The sequence below is a fragment of the Eubalaena glacialis genome, unplaced genomic scaffold (assembly GCF_028564815.1).
Source record: "Eubalaena glacialis isolate mEubGla1 unplaced genomic scaffold, mEubGla1.1.hap2.+ XY scaffold_353, whole genome shotgun sequence".
NCBI lineage: Eukaryota > Metazoa > Chordata > Mammalia > Artiodactyla > Balaenidae > Eubalaena > Eubalaena glacialis.
Window position 1 is genome coordinate 149653 of NW_026871306.1, and position 16649 is coordinate 166301.

At 62.8% G+C, this 16649-nt stretch overlaps 11 non-coding genes across 11 annotated transcripts; 7 read left to right on the plus strand and 4 right to left on the minus strand.

Annotated features, from left to right (window-relative positions):
- The first annotated feature begins 17 nt into the window (after positions 1–17).
- Positions 18–89, plus strand: TRNAG-UCC (transfer RNA glycine (anticodon UCC)). The gene has a single exon. It is a non-coding gene; the product is annotated as a tRNA-Gly (tRNA).
- A 4485-nt stretch (positions 90–4574) lies between these two features.
- Positions 4575–4645, minus strand: TRNAG-GCC (transfer RNA glycine (anticodon GCC)). Its single transcript has one exon. It is a non-coding gene; the product is annotated as a tRNA-Gly (tRNA).
- Positions 4646–6325: 1680 nt separating this feature from the next.
- On the minus strand, positions 6326–6408 carry TRNAL-CAG (transfer RNA leucine (anticodon CAG)). Its single transcript has one exon. It is a non-coding gene; the product is annotated as a tRNA-Leu (tRNA).
- A 578-nt stretch (positions 6409–6986) lies between these two features.
- Positions 6987–7058, plus strand: TRNAD-GUC (transfer RNA aspartic acid (anticodon GUC)). The gene has a single exon. It is a non-coding gene; the product is annotated as a tRNA-Asp (tRNA).
- Positions 7059–7905: 847 nt separating this feature from the next.
- TRNAG-UCC (transfer RNA glycine (anticodon UCC)) lies at positions 7906–7977 on the plus strand. Its single transcript has one exon. It is a non-coding gene; the product is annotated as a tRNA-Gly (tRNA).
- Positions 7978–8255: 278 nt separating this feature from the next.
- On the plus strand, positions 8256–8327 carry TRNAE-CUC (transfer RNA glutamic acid (anticodon CUC)). Its single transcript has one exon. It is a non-coding gene; the product is annotated as a tRNA-Glu (tRNA).
- Positions 8328–12461: 4134 nt separating this feature from the next.
- On the minus strand, positions 12462–12532 carry TRNAG-GCC (transfer RNA glycine (anticodon GCC)). The gene has a single exon. It is a non-coding gene; the product is annotated as a tRNA-Gly (tRNA).
- A 1680-nt stretch (positions 12533–14212) lies between these two features.
- TRNAL-CAG (transfer RNA leucine (anticodon CAG)) lies at positions 14213–14295 on the minus strand. Its single transcript has one exon. It is a non-coding gene; the product is annotated as a tRNA-Leu (tRNA).
- A 578-nt stretch (positions 14296–14873) lies between these two features.
- TRNAD-GUC (transfer RNA aspartic acid (anticodon GUC)) lies at positions 14874–14945 on the plus strand. The gene has a single exon. It is a non-coding gene; the product is annotated as a tRNA-Asp (tRNA).
- Positions 14946–15789: 844 nt separating this feature from the next.
- TRNAG-UCC (transfer RNA glycine (anticodon UCC)) lies at positions 15790–15861 on the plus strand. The gene has a single exon. It is a non-coding gene; the product is annotated as a tRNA-Gly (tRNA).
- A 278-nt stretch (positions 15862–16139) lies between these two features.
- TRNAE-CUC (transfer RNA glutamic acid (anticodon CUC)) lies at positions 16140–16211 on the plus strand. The gene has a single exon. It is a non-coding gene; the product is annotated as a tRNA-Glu (tRNA).
- Positions 16212–16649: the final 438 nt, after the last annotated feature.

The following is a 16649-nucleotide window of genomic DNA, read 5'->3' on the forward strand; positions in this document are numbered from 1 at the left end:
GCGGCCCGGGCTGTGCAGCGTTGGTGGTATAGTGGTGAGCATAGCTGCCTTCCAAGCAGTTGACCCGGGTTCGATTCCCGGCCAACGCAGCGGGCTGACCTTTTACCGAGCTCCACGGGCGGCCGGCCGGCCGGGGGCCTGTGAGGGAGAGCTGGGAGCAGGGAGCTAGCTGGCCCCAGCGGCTTTTCTTGTGTGTGCGAGAAGCAGGCGCGCAGTGTTCTGAGGGCGCTGCAAGCAGGAAGGACGGTAGGACACGTGGATTGCCAGGGGCGGCGCGTGGCTGGACTTGGAAAGGCCGGGTCTTGGCGCCAAGGTGGCGCCGAGCGGGTGCTATGGGTCCAGCAGGAGCAGTGGTAGAGCCTGACGCTCCCTGGTGGTCTAGTGGTTAGGATTCGGTGCTCTCACCGCCGCGGCCCGGGTTCGATTCCCGGTCAGGGAAGCCTTTCTTCTGCCTCTCTACCTCCCACCGTCCACATCCCACTTTTAGGCCACGCTTGCTCCGCGGCCTCGGCGCCCCGACAAGAGCCGCCCGGTGCCCTGCACCTCCAGCCCAAGCCCTGCCAGGCAACCTCCACCCTCCCTCCCCGGCCAAACCTTTTGGCCGCACTGGCGCGCGCCCACTCGAGGCCTTCGACGTCCCGTGTCTTCCTTTTCGGACGCTTGCCTCAGCCCCAAACACGAGTGGCCGGGGCCGCGCCTCTCGCCGCCGTGGCCGTGGCCACGAGCAAACGCCCCCGCCTGTGTCTGGACTCTCCATCAGCACTGCTTTTCCCCCACGGCGACAGCGGCGGCAGCGCCGACGGCGACGGCGGTGTCACACGCGGTGCCTTCTAACAAAGCCGGATCCCCTGTGGAAAGGAGCACCGGTGGGCAGACGGGTGCTTCGCACCACCGCAGCAGGTTTCCTGAACGCCCTTGCCGGTGCCGTGGGGGTGGCTGACAGTGTGGGATGAAGGTGTTTGTGGCCGCGGTCGGTGGCCACCCCACGCGGGTTAGGGAACGGAGCAGAAGGACCCCATGGAGAGAGGGCGGCGGTGGGCCGCGTGCTGGGAGGTGCGAGGAAGGGCCTGGGGTGTCTGGGTGGAGCGCGGGCAGGAGCGGGAGGTGTTGGGCTGGCGGGGACCTGGCCCGGGAGAGCGGCTGGCCACTCAGGCAGGGGCTCAGCAGAAGCTTGGGGGTGGTGGCAGCACCTGGCCCGGCACGTTGTGTACGGGTGGGTCAGATCAGGGGCCGGGGTGGGCCTGGAGTAGGAGTGCGTCTGAGGAGCACTGGCGGAAGTGAGACTTCCGGGCAGGACATGTGACAGTCGGGCCTGGGATACAAGGGGAAGGTGGCGGGGAGAGGGGTCCGAGCCGGCAGGCTGGGGGGAAGGGCGGGGTGTGTGAGTGGGCTGTGGGGCGAGGAAGACGGTGGGAGAGGACCCCTTCGCGGTGGGGTGGCGGGTGAGCGCGCCAGACTGGTGTGCTGTGCGGCAAGGTGGTCAGGCTAACCAGTGGGTTGGGACTGGGGGCGGTGGGTAGGAGGCAGGCAAGAGAAGAGCAGAAACGGAGCGCGCCTCAGGGGCTAGGCGGGGTCCGAATGGGGTGGGGGCATTCTACTGCCCCAGAGACATATACATCACCTCTCATCGGGAGAAACCATCCGGTCTCAGGTGTGTGTGGCGGCGGGGGTGGGGGGAGGAGGGGTTGAGGTTGAAAGAGGCCAAAGGAGAGGTCCCCTATGATCCAGCAATCCCACTCCTGGGTACGTACCCGGCAATGACGAAACAAGAGTGCAAAAAGGCACAAGCACCTCCACGTTCACAGCGGCACTATTTGCAGTAGCCAAGACACGGGAAAAAACCCAAGTGCCCGTCAACGGGTGGCTAGTACAAGAAGAGGTGGTATATATGTACTATGGGATATTACTCAGCCATTAATAAAAAAGAATGAAATATTGCCATTTGCCGCAACAAGAATGCTCCCAGAGAATATTACACTTAGTGAAGTAGGTCCGACAGAGAAGCACAAAGATATGTGGAATCTAAAAAGTACTACCAATGAATCTATGTGCAAAACAGAAACAGACTCACAGACCTAGAAGACACAGTGATGGTTACCCGAGGTAAAAAGGAGGGGTGGAGGGATAAATTAGGAGCTCGATGAACAGATACACAGTACTTCATATAAAGGAGATAAGCAACAAGGATTTCCAGAATAACGCAGGGAGTGATAGTCAATATCCTGCAATAACCTGTAGTGGAAATCAATCTGAAACAATATTAGACATGGAAAACAGTATCCCCCTTGCTGTACACCTGAAACTAACTCAATATTGTTAATCAACTCTTCTTCTTAAACCACGAGTACTAGTACTTATAAGTAAGTAAGTAAGTAAATAAATAAAAACAACGACCAAAATAAACAGGAGAAACATGAGCCATCAGATGATCCAGCAATCCCCGTCGTGGGTACACATCCGCCAAAGAGAAAAACTGTTGTTTGAAGAGATCCACGCACCCCCGTGTTTGCAGCAGCACTGTGTGCCGCAGCCAAGACATAGAAAAAACCCATGTGCCCGTCAACAGTTGGCTGACAGGAAAAGATGCGGTATATATGTACTGTGGAATATTACTCAGCCATTTCAGAAAACGAAATATTGCCATTTGCCACAATAAGGATGGTCCTAGAGAACATTACACTTAGCGAAGTAAGTCTGACAGAGAAGCACAAACATACGTGGAATCTAAAACATAATAGAAAAGAAGGTATGTGCAAAAGAGAAACAGACTCACAGACATAGGAAACACACTGATGGTTCCCCGAGGAGAACGGGAGGGGTGGAGGCATAAATTAGGAGCTGCGATGAACAGATACACCGTACTTCATATAAAAGACATAAGCAACAAGGATTTCCAGAATAACACCGGGAATGATATTCAATATCCTGTAGTAAACTGTAATGGAAAGCAATCTGAAACAATATTAGACATGGAAGACAGTATCCGCTTTGCTGTGCACCTGAAACTAACTCAATATCGTTAATCAACTTTTCTTCCAAAATTACAGCTACTAGTTCTTATAAGTAAATGAATAAGTAAATATTAAATGCATAAATAAAAACAACACACTAAATAAATAGGTGGAATACGAGCTCCCATATGATCCAGCCCTCCCCATCGTGGGTACACATCGGCAAAGGAGAGAAACTGTCATTTGCAGAGATCCATGCACCCCCACGTTCACAGCAGCACTACGGGCCACAGCCAAGACATGGACAAAACCCAAGTGCCCATCAACCGATGGCTGGCACAGGAAGACGTGGTACGTATGTACTGTGGAATATTACTCAGCCATACAAAAGAGTGAGATATTGCCATTTGCACCGATAAGGATGGACCTAGAGTATACTCCACTTAGCGACGTAAGTCAGGCAGAGAAGCACAAAGATATGTGGAATCTAAACCGTACTACAAACGGATGTATGTGCCAAAGAGCAACGGACTCACAGACATGGAAAACACACTGTTCGTTACCCAAGGGGAAAGTGTAGGGCAGGGAAGAATCCGGAGCTGCGATTAACAGAGGGGAAATACTATACATAAAGCACAGAAGCAACAAGGATTTGCCGTACAGCACAGGGAACTGTATTCATATGTCGTGATAACGTATAATGGAAAATAACCTGGAAAAGGACATATAACTGAATCACTTGGCTGTACACCTGAAAGTAACCCAGTATTGTAAATCAACCGTACTGCTACGAAAAGGAGACGAAGACGAAGGGGGAAAAAAGGAGGGCAACGGGACAGAGGCAAGGGCAGGATCCTTGACAACGTAGGATTTGGAAAGGATCGGGGGAAAAGTGGGGAGATAGGGGGTGGGATGGGGGTGTCTGTGGGAGTAGGGTGGAGGCTGAGGTGGTGGTGCCGGTGGTGCTGTCCCGAGGGCTGACGCTGTTGGTGGGAGCAGAGGTTCAGGGGAGGGGGTGGTGTTTGTCGTGCTGATGGTGGTGGTGGCAGTAGTGGTGGAGGAGCGGGCCGGTGTTGGAAACGTATTTCTGTCGAGGGTCAGAACATGAATCTAGAGTGCAGTCTGCGATGATAGTGTGGACTTCTTTTTGAACTCCTCGTGCAAGTGGACGCTTTGGGGACTCTCCAGGAAAATGGGATGTATCACTCCCAGAGGTGGCAACTTCCTTGCTCCTGGTTGTGCAAACATAGTATAACTTTCGCAGTGCGGGCAGAGTGAGGCAGAGAGCTTGGAAACGTGGCGAAAGGTGAAGAGGTTGGGCTGTGCGGGTGCCAGTGTGGGGTGTTCCTTACAGCGAGAAGCGTGACACAAGCGGGGTCGGGGTAAGGACGAGAGCAAGGACAAGGAAGGGGTCTGGGCGTAAGAGTGGCTGAGCCCGCAAGGTGTCAGGTCCTGGAGGCGTGGCTCCCGGGTGTGTGTGGGGTGGGGGCGTCTGCGTGGGAAGGACAGGGGCCGGAAGGTGCGGTGGTGAGCGAGCTGTTGCAGGACCGGTGCCTTGAGTGTGGCAGCGGGGAAGCCCAGCTCCGCTGTGGGGCTGCGGGAACCAAAAGGGGACGCTGCGGCTGCATGGGCCGGGAATCGAACCCGGGCCTCCCGCGTGGCAGGCGAGAATTCTACCACTGAACCACCCATGCACCGATGGCCGCCGGCGCCCGGCGCTGCCCCAGCGGCGCTCGCCGCCAACCGCCGGACCCTGGTCACTGCTCGCCCCGTGGGCATGTGCTCCATTTGAGCAGGAGGCCGACGGGCCACCTGAATGAGAGGCTCCGGGCACGCTGGCGACCCCAGGGCGCGAGGCGGTCGGAAGCACCGAGGGACGAGGGACGGAGGGACGCAGGCGTGCTCGGCCCGTCCCGCGCTTTCTCTGCCGTCCACGGCCGCCGCGAGACTGTCGGTGTCGCCAGAGGAAGCCAGGAGCCGAAGCGGCCTGGCCCGCGCCCGAATCCCAGTCAGGGCAGGCGAGGCGTGGCCGCTGCGGCTGAGCGCCGACGTTCCTCTCAGCAGCCGCCCGGCCCCGACGCACAGCCCCTCTGGCGGCTGGCTTTCTTGCTGGTGCGGGGCGTGCGAGGGCGGGCGGGGGCAGGGATCGGAGCTCGGGGCTGTGCAGGGACCGCGAGCGTGGGAGATGGACACCGGGCACCGCCGCCGCCGCCGCCGCCGCCGCCGCCGCCGCCGTCGCCGAGCGGCGCTCAGGCCACAAGACCAAAGGTGTCTGAGCCTCGCTTCTGCGCTCTGGCCCACCCCTCTCCCGCGGGGTCCCGCTCTGCTGCGTTGGTTGTGAGGAGAAGCACTTGGGCAGACTGGCTGCTGGCTCGCGGACAGCCCGGTGAGGGAGGGAGCGCGCCAGGGTGTGGTTGGGTCCGGCCGGAGCAGCGGCTTCCCCGAGGGACTTGCGCTGTGGCGCCGAGGTGGGTGGCCCGGGCTGGGGGCCGGACGTCTGTGGTGGGTGACAGGGCATCCAGGGCTTCCGCTCACTACTCACTGGAGCACCGTTCCCGGGAGCGACTCCTGCGCCAGGCCCCGTGCAGGGAGGGCCCCCTGTTGGCTGGCCAGCAGGAGGCTGGGCTGCACGCGGCCCGGCAGGCAGGCAGGCAGGCAGGCAGGCAGGCAGGCAGGTAGGCAGGTGTGGTCCGGCCAAGGTCCCAAGGCGAAAAAGCACCGAGGGCACGCACCACAGGCCGGCAAGACGGTGTGGCTGTGGAGGGAATGGAATGGGCAGGCGGGCCGTTGGGGCTGGCGGGAAGGACAGGATGTTGGAAAGAGGGAGAGCTGCTGGTGGCGGAAGTGGAAGAAAGGCTGTGAGAGCGAGTCCGCTGTTCACCGGGCCGAAGTCGGAGGGCGGGCCAGGCGTGGACGGGCTTTCCACACGCGGCCGTTCTGCGTGTGGCGGTGGGGGCGGGGTGGAGCGTGGGAGTGGGAGTGGGAGGGAGGGACGAAGGCAGGCAGGCAGGCAGGCAGGCAGGCAGGCAGGCAGGCAGGAAAACCAGCAGCAGCAGCAGCAGCCGCAAGCAGGTGAGGAAAGATGGGCTGCGAAGGACTGAAGGTTTTTCTGGTGGGGGTGCAGGTAGGAGGGGGCTTAGGAGCTGGCCCCTGGGGAGGGCGTTTGTCCGGAAAGCCAGTCGCCGGAGGGTTCCTAGTGCGCCGTTTCTGCCAGGCCCGCGGCCGTGGCTGAGAAGGTCCCGCGTCTGAGAGGCGTGGATGTCCGGGCCGGAGTTTGGAGAGGCCGCAAGAGTGCAGGGCGCGAACGGACTGGAAGGCAGTAAAGCGCTGCCATAGGGCCGGGTGCGTTTGTCGGGCGGGCCAAAAGGCTGGCTTGTCAGGAGTGGGATTCGAACCCACGCCTCCAGGGGAGACTGCGACCTGAACGCAGCGCCTTAGACCGCTCGGCCATCCTGACGGCGGGCCTGGGCGTGCGCGTGGCCGCTGGGCTGGCTGGGACCCGACGCGACGCGAACCCCGGTGCCCTTGGCGGGGCGCGGTGCTCCGCGCCAGGCGCGCGGCCGTCTGGGTGAGCGACAGAACGGGCGCGCGGCGGCCGACGGGGAGCACGGCCAGACGACGCGCCTGGCTGCGCCGCGGTGGCGCCCTCGCCCACCCCTGGCCCCGGACGCAGCCGGGCCGCGTCGGGCCAGCCCCTGCCGCCGACCCCCACCCGCGCGTCTCCTCGCCGGCCATGGCCCGGCGCGCGCCCACCCCCTCCTCGCAGCCTTGCTTTCCGTCTCGGGCCCCCTCCACCCGGCGCGATCCCCGCGTCGGAGGCAGTAGGCAGCGCGCACTCGGAGTTTTCAGGGCCACGCGGGTCCGGGTCCCTGTCGGGGTCGGGGGCTGCTGCTTTGGAGGACGCGGTTGGTGTGGCGTTGGGTCGGGTCGGGTCGGGCACGAGCCGGGCGCCCGTGGTGGGCAGGGGGCCGGAGGGCAGGGGGAGGCGTCGGCAGGCAGCCCGAGAGCGGCCGGGCGCGGGGGCGGTGGCCGCCGTCCTCGTTAGTATAGTGGTGAGTATCCCCGCCTGTCACGCGGGAGACCGGGGTTCGATTCCCCGACGGGGAGGCAACACGCCCTCTTTTGGTGGCTGGCGCCGCTCTCTGTCCTGCCGCCTGGCTCCCAAGGGCCCTTCTTCTCCTCCCTCCGCCCTCCGCCCTCCAGCGAGGCGCAGGGCGCCAGCGCGTGCCCAGCCTGCCCACCCTCGCCCCCCTGCAGCCACCCAGCCCTTCCTCCTCGCCGGGCGCTCAGTCGCCAGGGCCGAGCGACGGCCTCCTCTGGACCCCACAAGCGCCCGATGACATTGCGGCCCGCCCCAAGTGGCTGTCTCAGGGGGCTCCTTGCGTCGCGACGCACAGCTGCGCAGCTATGCACAGCGGCATAGGTGCACAGCTGCCGGGACGGGTGGGAGGCGGATGAGTGCCGTCCCCCTGTCGGTGCGGGGAGTGGCCTGGCCCAGCGCCCGGTGGAGAAGGGCTTTGGCGAGCCGGGGGCTGGAAGACGCGTGCCCCGGGGGCGGGGGCGGGCCGCGGCGTGGAGCGGAGGGCCCTGGAGCAGCAAGGCAGCGAGAGCGCCCCCCTGAGGCGGTCGGGCCGGTGGCCGAGGGCAGCTTCGTAGGGCTGGCGCGGGTGGGGCGCCGGGGAGCCTTGGTGGCGCCTGTGACGTCACAGAGCTGCCGGCCGGCGGGGCGTCGGGGCAGGGCTGCTCCAAGCGGCGGCTGCGGCGGCGGCGGCGGCTGAGGAGGAGGAGGAGGAGGAGGAGGACGAGGAGGAGGACGAGGAAGAGAAAGGGGAGTAGGAGGAGGAAGAGAAGGAGGAGGAGGAGGAGGAGGAGGAGGAGGAGGAGAAGGCGGCGGCGACGAGAGTGCGCTCGGGCGAGCCCGGTGCCGGCGTCTCGGGGCGGCCCGGGCTGTGCAGCGTTGGTGGTATAGTGGTGAGCATAGCTGCCTTCCAAGCAGTTGACCCGGGTTCGATTCCCGGCCAACGCAGCGGGCTGACCTTTTACCGAGCTCCACGGGCGGCCGGCCGGCCGGGGGCCTGTGAGGGAGAGCTGGGAGCAGGGAGCTAGCTGGCCCCAGCGGCTTTTCTTGTGTGTGCGAGAAGCAGGCGCGCAGTGTTCTGAGGGCGCTGCAAGCAGGAAGGACGGTAGGACACGTGGATTGCCAGGGGCGGCGCGTGGCTGGACTTGGAAAGGCCGGGTCTTGGCGCCAAGGTGGCGCCGAGCGGGTGCTATGGGTCCAGCAGGAGCAGTGGTAGAGCCTGACGCTCCCTGGTGGTCTAGTGGTTAGGATTCGGCGCTCTCACCGCCGCGGCCCGGGTTCGATTCCCGGTCAGGGAAGCCTTTCTTCTGCCTCTCTACCTCCCACCGTCCACATCCCACTTTTAGGCCACGCTTGCTCCGCGGCCTCGGCGCCCCGACAAGAGCCGCCCGGTGCCCTGCACCTCCAGCCCAAGCCCTGCCAGGCAACCTCCACCCTCCCTCCCCGGCCAAACCTTTTGGCCGCACTGGCGCGCGCCCACTCGAGGCCTTCGACGTCCCGTGTCTTCCTTTTCGGACGCTTGCCTCAGCCCCAAACACGAGTGGCCGGGGCCGCGCCTCTCGCCGCCGTGGCCGTGGCCACGAGCAAACGCCCCCGCCTGTGTCTGGACTCTCCATCAGCACTGCTTTTCCCCCACGGCGACAGCGGCGGCAGCGCCGACGGCGACGGCGGTGTCACACGCGGTGCCTTCTAACAAAGCCGGATCCCCTGTGGAAAGGAGCACCGGTGGGCAGACGGGTGCTTCGCACCACCGCAGCAGGTTTCCTGAACGCCCTTGCCGGTGCCGTGGGGGTGGCTGACAGTGTGGGATGAAGGTGTTTGTGGCCGCGGTCGGTGGCCACCCCACGCGGGTTAGGGAACGGAGCAGAAGGACCCCATGGAGAGAGGGCGGCGGTGGGCCGCGTGCTGGGAGGTGCGAGGAAGGGCCTGGGGTGTCTGGGTGGAGCGCGGGCAGGAGCGGGAGGTGTTGGGCTGGCGGGGACCTGGCCCGGGAGAGCGGCTGGCCACTCAGGCAGGGGCTCAGCAGAAGCTTGGGGGTGGTGGCAGCACCTGGCCCGGCACGTGTGTACGGGTGGGTCAGATCAGGGGCCGGGGTGGGCCTGGAGTAGGAGTGCGTCTGAGGAGCACTGGCGGAAGTGAGACTTCCGGGCAGGACATGTGACAGTCGGGCCTGGGATACAAGGGGAAGGTGGCGGGGAGAGGGGTCCGAGCCGGCAGGCTGGGGGGAAGGGCGGGGTGTGTGAGTGGGCTGTGGGGCGAGGAAGACGGTGGGAGAGGACCCCTTCGCGGTGGGGTGGCGGGTGAGCGCGCCAGACTGGTGTGCTGTGCGGCAAGGTGGTCAGGCTAACCAGTGGGTTGGGACTGGGGGCGGTGGGTAGGAGGCAGGCAAGAGAAGAGCAGAAACGGAGCGCGCCTCAGGGGCTAGGCGGGGTCCGAATGGGGTGGGGGCATTCTACTGCCCCAGAGACATATACATCACCTCTCATCGGGAGAAACCATCCGGTCTCAGGTGTGTGTGGCGGCGGGGGTGGGGGGAGGAGGGGTTGAGGTTGAAAGAGGCCAAAGGAGAGGTCCCCTATGATCCAGCAATCCCACTCCTGGGTACGTACCCGGCAATGACGAAACAAGAGTGCAAAAAGGCACAAGCACCTCCACGTTCACAGCGGCACTATTTGCAGTAGCCAAGACACGGGAAAAAACCCAAGTGCCCGTCAACGGGTGGCTAGTACAAGAAGAGGTGGTATATATGTACTATGGGATATTACTCAGCCATTAATAAAAAAGAATGAAATATTGCCATTTGCCGCAACAAGAATGCTCCCAGAGAATATTACACTTAGTGAAGTAGGTCCGACAGAGAAGCACAAAGATATGTGGAATCTAAAAAGTACTACCAATGAATCTATGTGCAAAACAGAAACAGACTCACAGACCTAGAAGACACAGTGATGGTTACCCGAGGTAAAAAGGAGGGGTGGAGGGATAAATTAGGAGCTCGATGAACAGATACACAGTACTTCATATAAAGGAGATAAGCAACAAGGATTTCCAGAATAACGCAGGGAGTGATAGTCAATATCCTGCAATAACCTGTAGTGGAAATCAATCTGAAACAATATTAGACATGGAAAACAGTATCCCCCTTGCTGTACACCTGAAACTAACTCAATATTGTTAATCAACTCTTCTTCTTAAACCACGAGTACTAGTACTTATAAGTAAGTAAGTAAGTAAATAAATAAAAACAACGACCAAAATAAACAGGAGAAACATGAGCCATCAGATGATCCAGCAATCCCCGTCGTGGGTACACATCCGCCAAAGAGAAAAACTGTTGTTTGAAGAGATCCACGCACCCCCGTGTTTGCAGCAGCACTGTGTGCCGCAGCCAAGACATAGAAAAAACCCATGTGCCCGTCAACAGTTGGCTGACAGGAAAAGATGCGGTATATATGTACTGTGGAATATTACTCAGCCATTTCAGAAAACGAAATATTGCCATTTGCCACAATAAGGATGGTCCTAGAGAACATTACACTTAGCGAAGTAAGTCTGACAGAGAAGCACAAACATACGTGGAATCTAAAACATAATAGAAAAGAAGGTATGTGCAAAAGAGAAACAGACTCACAGACATAGGAAACACACTGATGGTTCCCCGAGGAGAACGGGAGGGGTGGAGGCATAAATTAGGAGCTGCGATGAACAGATACACCGTACTTCATATAAAAGACATAAGCAACAAGGATTTCCAGAATAACACCGGGAATGATATTCAATATCCTGTAGTAAACTGTAATGGAAAGCAATCTGAAACAATATTAGACATGGAAGACAGTATCCGCTTTGCTGTGCACCTGAAACTAACTCAATATCGTTAATCAACTTTTCTTCCAAAATTACAGCTACTAGTTCTTATAAGTAAATGAATAAGTAAATATTAAATGCATAAATAAAAACAACACACTAAATAAATAGGTGGAATACGAGCTCCCATATGATCCAGCCCTCCCCATCGTGGGTACACATCGGCAAAGGAGAGAAACTGTCATTTGCAGAGATCCATGCACCCCCACGTTCACAGCAGCACTACGGGCCACAGCCAAGACATGGACAAAACCCAAGTGCCCATCAACCGATGGCTGGCACAGGAAGACGTGGTACGTATGTACTGTGGAATATTACTCAGCCATACAAAAGAGTGAGATATTGCCATTTGCACCGATAAGGATGGACCTAGAGTATACTCCACTTAGCGACGTAAGTCAGGCAGAGAAGCACAAAGATATGTGGAATCTAAACCGTACTACAAACGGATGTATGTGCCAAAGAGCAACGGACTCACAGACATGGAAAACACACTGTTCGTTACCCAAGGGGAAAGTGTAGGGCAGGGAAGAATCCGGAGCTGCGATTAACAGAGGGGAAATACTATACATAAAGCACAGAAGCAACAAGGATTTGCCGTACAGCACAGGGAACTGTATTCATATGTCGTGATAACGTATAATGGAAAATAACCTGGAAAAGGACATATAACTGAATCACTTGGCTGTACACCTGAAAGTAACCCAGTATTGTAAATCAACCGTACTGCTACGAAAAGGAGACGAAGACGAAGGGGGAAAAAAGGAGGGCAACGGGACAGAGGCAAGGGCAGGATCCTTGACAACGTAGGATTTGGAAAGGATCGGGGGAAAAGTGGGGAGATAGGGGGTGGGATGGGGGTGTCTGTGGGAGTAGGGTGGAGGCTGAGGTGGTGGTGCCGGTGGTGCTGTCCCGAGGGCTGACGCTGTTGGTGGGAGCAGAGGTTCAGGGGAGGGGGTGGTGTTTGTCGTGCTGATGGTGGTGGTGGCAGTAGTGGTGGAGGAGCGGGCCGGTGTTGGAAACGTATTTCTGTCGAGGGTCAGAACATGAATCTAGAGTGCAGTCTGCGATGATAGTGTGGACTTCTTTTTGAACTCCTCGTGCAAGTGGACGCTTTGGGGACTCTCCAGGAAAATGGGATGTATCACTCCCAGAGGTGGCAACTTCCTTGCTCCTGGTTGTGCAAACATAGTATAACTTTCGCAGTGCGGGCAGAGTGAGGCAGAGAGCTTGGAAACGTGGCGAAAGGTGAAGAGGTTGGGCTGTGCGGGTGCCAGTGTGGGGTGTTCCTTACAGCGAGAAGCGTGACACAAGCGGGGTCGGGGTAAGGACGAGAGCAAGGACAAGGAAGGGGTCTGGGCGTAAGAGTGGCTGAGCCCGCAAGGTGTCAGGTCCTGGAGGCGTGGCTCCCGGGTGTGTGTGGGGTGGGGGCGTCTGCGTGGGAAGGACAGGGGCCGGAAGGTGCGGTGGTGAGCGAGCTGTTGCAGGACCGGTGCCTTGAGTGTGGCAGCGGGGAAGCCCAGCTCCGCTGTGGGGCTGCGGGAACCAAAAGGGGACGCTGCGGCTGCATGGGCCGGGAATCGAACCCGGGCCTCCCGCGTGGCAGGCGAGAATTCTACCACTGAACCACCCATGCACCGATGGCCGCCGGCGCCCGGCGCTGCCCCAGCGGCGCTCGCCGCCAACCGCCGGACCCTGGTCACTGCTCGCCCCGTGGGCATGTGCTCCATTTGAGCAGGAGGCCGACGGGCCACCTGAATGAGAGGCTCCGGGCACGCTGGCGACCCCAGGGCGCGAGGCGGTCGGAAGCACCGAGGGACGAGGGACGGAGGGACGCAGGCGTGCTCGGCCCGTCCCGCGCTTTCTCTGCCGTCCACGGCCGCCGCGAGACTGTCGGTGTCGCCAGAGGAAGCCAGGAGCCGAAGCGGCCTGGCCCGCGCCCGAATCCCAGTCAGGGCAGGCGAGGCGTGGCCGCTGCGGCTGAGCGCCGACGTTCCTCTCAGCAGCCGCCCGGCCCCGACGCACAGCCCCTCTGGCGGCTGGCTTTCTTGCTGGTGCGGGGCGTGCGAGGGCGGGCGGGGGCAGGGATCGGAGCTCGGGGCTGTGCAGGGACCGCGAGCGTGGGAGATGGACACCGGGCACCGCCGCCGCCGCCGCCGCCGCCGCCGCCGCCGTCGCCGAGCGGCGCTCAGGCCACAAGACCAAAGGTGTCTGAGCCTCGCTTCTGCGCTCTGGCCCACCCCTCTCCCGCGGGGTCCCGCTCTGCTGCGTTGGTTGTGAGGAGAAGCACTTGGGCAGACTGGCTGCTGGCTCGCGGACAGCCCGGTGAGGGAGGGAGCGCGCCAGGGTGTGGTTGGGTCCGGCCGGAGCAGCGGCTTCCCCGAGGGACTTGCGCTGTGGCGCCGAGGTGGGTGGCCCGGGCTGGGGGCCGGACGTCTGTGGTGGGTGACAGGGCATCCAGGGCTTCCGCTCACTACTCACTGGAGCACCGTTCCCGGGAGCGACTCCTGCGCCAGGCCCCGTGCAGGGAGGGCCCCCTGTTGGCTGGCCAGCAGGAGGCTGGGCTGCACGCGGCCCGGCAGGCAGGCAGGCAGGCAGGCAGGCAGGCAGGCAGTAGGCAGGTGTGGTCCGGCCAAGGTCCCAAGGCGAAAAAGCACCGAGGGCACGCACCACAGGCCGGCAAGACGGTGTGGCTGTGGAGGGAATGGAATGGGCAGGCGGGCCGTTGGGGCTGGCGGGAAGGACAGGATGTTGGAAAGAGGGAGAGCTGCTGGTGGCGGAAGTGGAAGAAAGGCTGTGAGAGCGAGTCCGCTGTTCACCGGGCCGAAGTCGGAGGGCGGGCCAGGCGTGGACGGGCTTTCCACACGCGGCCGTTCTGCGTGTGGCGGTGGGGGCGGGGTGGAGCGTGGGAGTGGGAGTGGGAGGGAGGGACGAAGGCAGGCAGGCAGGCAGGCAGGCAGGCAGGCAGGCAGGCAGGCAGGAAAACCAGCAGCAGCAGCAGCAGCCGCAAGCAGGTGAGGAAAGATGGGCTGCGAAGGACTGAAGGTTTTTCTGGTGGGGGTGCAGGTAGGAGGGGGCTTAGGAGCTGGCCCCTGGGGAGGGCGTTTGTCCGGAAAGCCAGTCGCCGGAGGGTTCCTAGTGCGCCGTTTCTGCCAGGCCCGCGGCCGTGGCTGAGAAGGTCCCGCGTCTGAGAGGCGTGGATGTCCGGGCCGGAGTTTGGAGAGGCCGCAAGAGTGCAGGGCGCGAACGGACTGGAAGGCAGTAAAGCGCTGCCATAGGGCCGGGTGCGTTTGTCGGGCGGGCCAAAAGGCTGGCTTGTCAGGAGTGGGATTCGAACCCACGCCTCCAGGGGAGACTGCGACCTGAACGCAGCGCCTTAGACCGCTCGGCCATCCTGACGGCGGGCCTGGGCGTGCGCGTGGCCGCTGGGCTGGCTGGGACCCGACGCGACGCGAACCCCGGTGCCCTTGGCGGGGCGCGGTGCTCCGCGCCAGGCGCGCGGCCGTCTGGGTGAGCGACAGAACGGGCGCGCGGCGGCCGACGGGGAGCACGGCCAGACGACGCGCCTGGCTGCGCCGCGGTGGCGCCCTCGCCCACCCCTGGCCCCGGACGCAGCCGGGCCGCGTCGGGCCAGCCCCTGCCGCCGACCCCCACCCGCGCGTCTCCTCGCCGGCCATGGCCCGGCGCGCGCCCACCCCCTCCTCGCAGCCTTGCTTTCCGTCTCGGGCCCCCTCCACCCGGCGCGATCCCCGCGTCGGAGGCAGTAGGCAGCGCGCACTCGGAGTTTTCAGGGCCACGCGGGTCCGGGTCCCTGTCGGGGTCGGGGGCTGCTGCTTTGGAGGACGCGGTTGGTGTGGCGTTGGGTCGGGTCGGGTCGGGCACGAGCCGGGCGCCCGTGGTGGGCAGGGGGCCGGAGGGCAGGGGGAGGCGTCGGCAGGCAGCCCGAGAGCGGCCGGGCGCGGGGGCGGTGGCCGCCGTCCTCGTTAGTATAGTGGTGAGTATCCCCGCCTGTCACGCGGGAGACCGGGGTTCGATTCCCCGACGGGGAGGCAACACGCCCTCTTTTGGTGGCTGGCGCCGCTCTCTGTCCTGCCGCCTGGCTCCCAAGGGCCCTTCTTCTCCTCCCTCCGCCCTCCGCCCTCCAGCGAGGCGCAGGGCGCCAGCGCGTGCCCAGCCTGCCCACCCTCGCCCCCCTCCAGCCACCCAGCCCTTCCTCCTCGCCGGGCGCTCAGTCGCCAGGGCCGAGCGACGGCCTCCTCTGGACCCCACAAGCGCCCGATGACATTGCGGCCCGCCCCAAGTGGCTGTCTCAGGGGGCTCCTTGCGTCGCGACGCACAGCTGCGCAGCTATGCACAGCGGCATAGGTGCACAGCTGCCGGGACGGGTGGGAGGCGGATGAGTGCCGTCCCCCTGTCGGTGCGGGGAGTGGCCTGGCCCAGCGCCCGGTGGAGAAGGGCTTTGGCGAGCCGGGGGCTGGAAGACGCGTGCCCCGGGGGCGGGGGCGGGCCGCGGCGTGGAGCGGAGGGCCCTGGAGCAGCAAGGCAGCGAGAGCGCCCCCCTGAGGCGGTCGGGCCGGTGGCCGAGGGCAGCTTCGTAGGGCTGGCGCGGGTGGGGCGCCGGGGAGCCTTGGTGGCGCCTGTGACGTCACAGAGCTGCCGGCCGGCGGGGCGTCGGGGCAGGGCTGCTCCAAGCGGCGGCTGCGGCGGCGGCGGCGGCTGAGGAGGAGGAGGAGGAGGAGGACGAGGAGGAGGACGAGGAAGAGAAAGGGGAGTAGGAGGAGGAAGAGAAGGAGGAGGAGGAGGAGGAGGAGGAGGAGGAGGAGAAGGCGGCGGCGACGAGAGTGCGCTCGGGCGAGCCCGGTGCCGGCGTCTCGGGGCGGCCCGGGCTGTGCAGCGTTGGTGGTATAGTGGTGAGCATAGCTGCCTTCCAAGCAGTTGACCCGGGTTCGATTCCCGGCCAACGCAGCGGGCTGACCTTTTACCGAGCTCCACGGGCGGCCGGCCGGCCGGGGGCCTGTGAGGGAGAGCTGGGAGCAGGGAGCTAGCTGGCCCCAGCGGCTTTTCTTGTGTGTGCGAGAAGCAGGCGCGCAGTGTTCTGAGGGCGCTGCAAGCAGGAAGGACGGTAGGACACGTGGATTGCCAGGGGCGGCGCGTGGCTGGACTTGGAAAGGCCGGGTCTTGGCGCCAAGGTGGCGCCGAGCGGGTGCTATGGGTCCAGCAGGAGCAGTGGTAGAGCCTGACGCTCCCTGGTGGTCTAGTGGTTAGGATTCGGCGCTCTCACCGCCGCGGCCCGGGTTCGATTCCCGGTCAGGGAAGCCTTTCTTCTGCCTCTCTACCTCCCACCGTCCACATCCCACTTTTAGGCCACGCTTGCTCCGCGGCCTCGGCGCCCCGACAAGAGCCGCCCGGTGCCCTGCACCTCCAGCCCAAGCCCTGCCAGGCAACCTCCACCCTCCCTCCCCGGCCAAACCTTTTGGCCGCACTGGCGCGCGCCCACTCGAGGCCTTCGACGTCCCGTGTCTTCCTTTTCGGACGCTTGCCTCAGCCCCAAACACGAGTGGCCGGGGCCGCGCCTCTCGCCGCCGTGGCCGTGGCCACGAGCAAACGCCCCCGCCTGTGTCTGGACTCTCCATCAGCACTGCTTTTCCCCCACGGCGACAGCGGCGGCAGCGCCGACGGCGACGGCGGTGTCACACGCGGTGCCTTCTAACAAAGCCGGATCCCCTGTGGAAAGGAGCACCGGTGGGCAGACG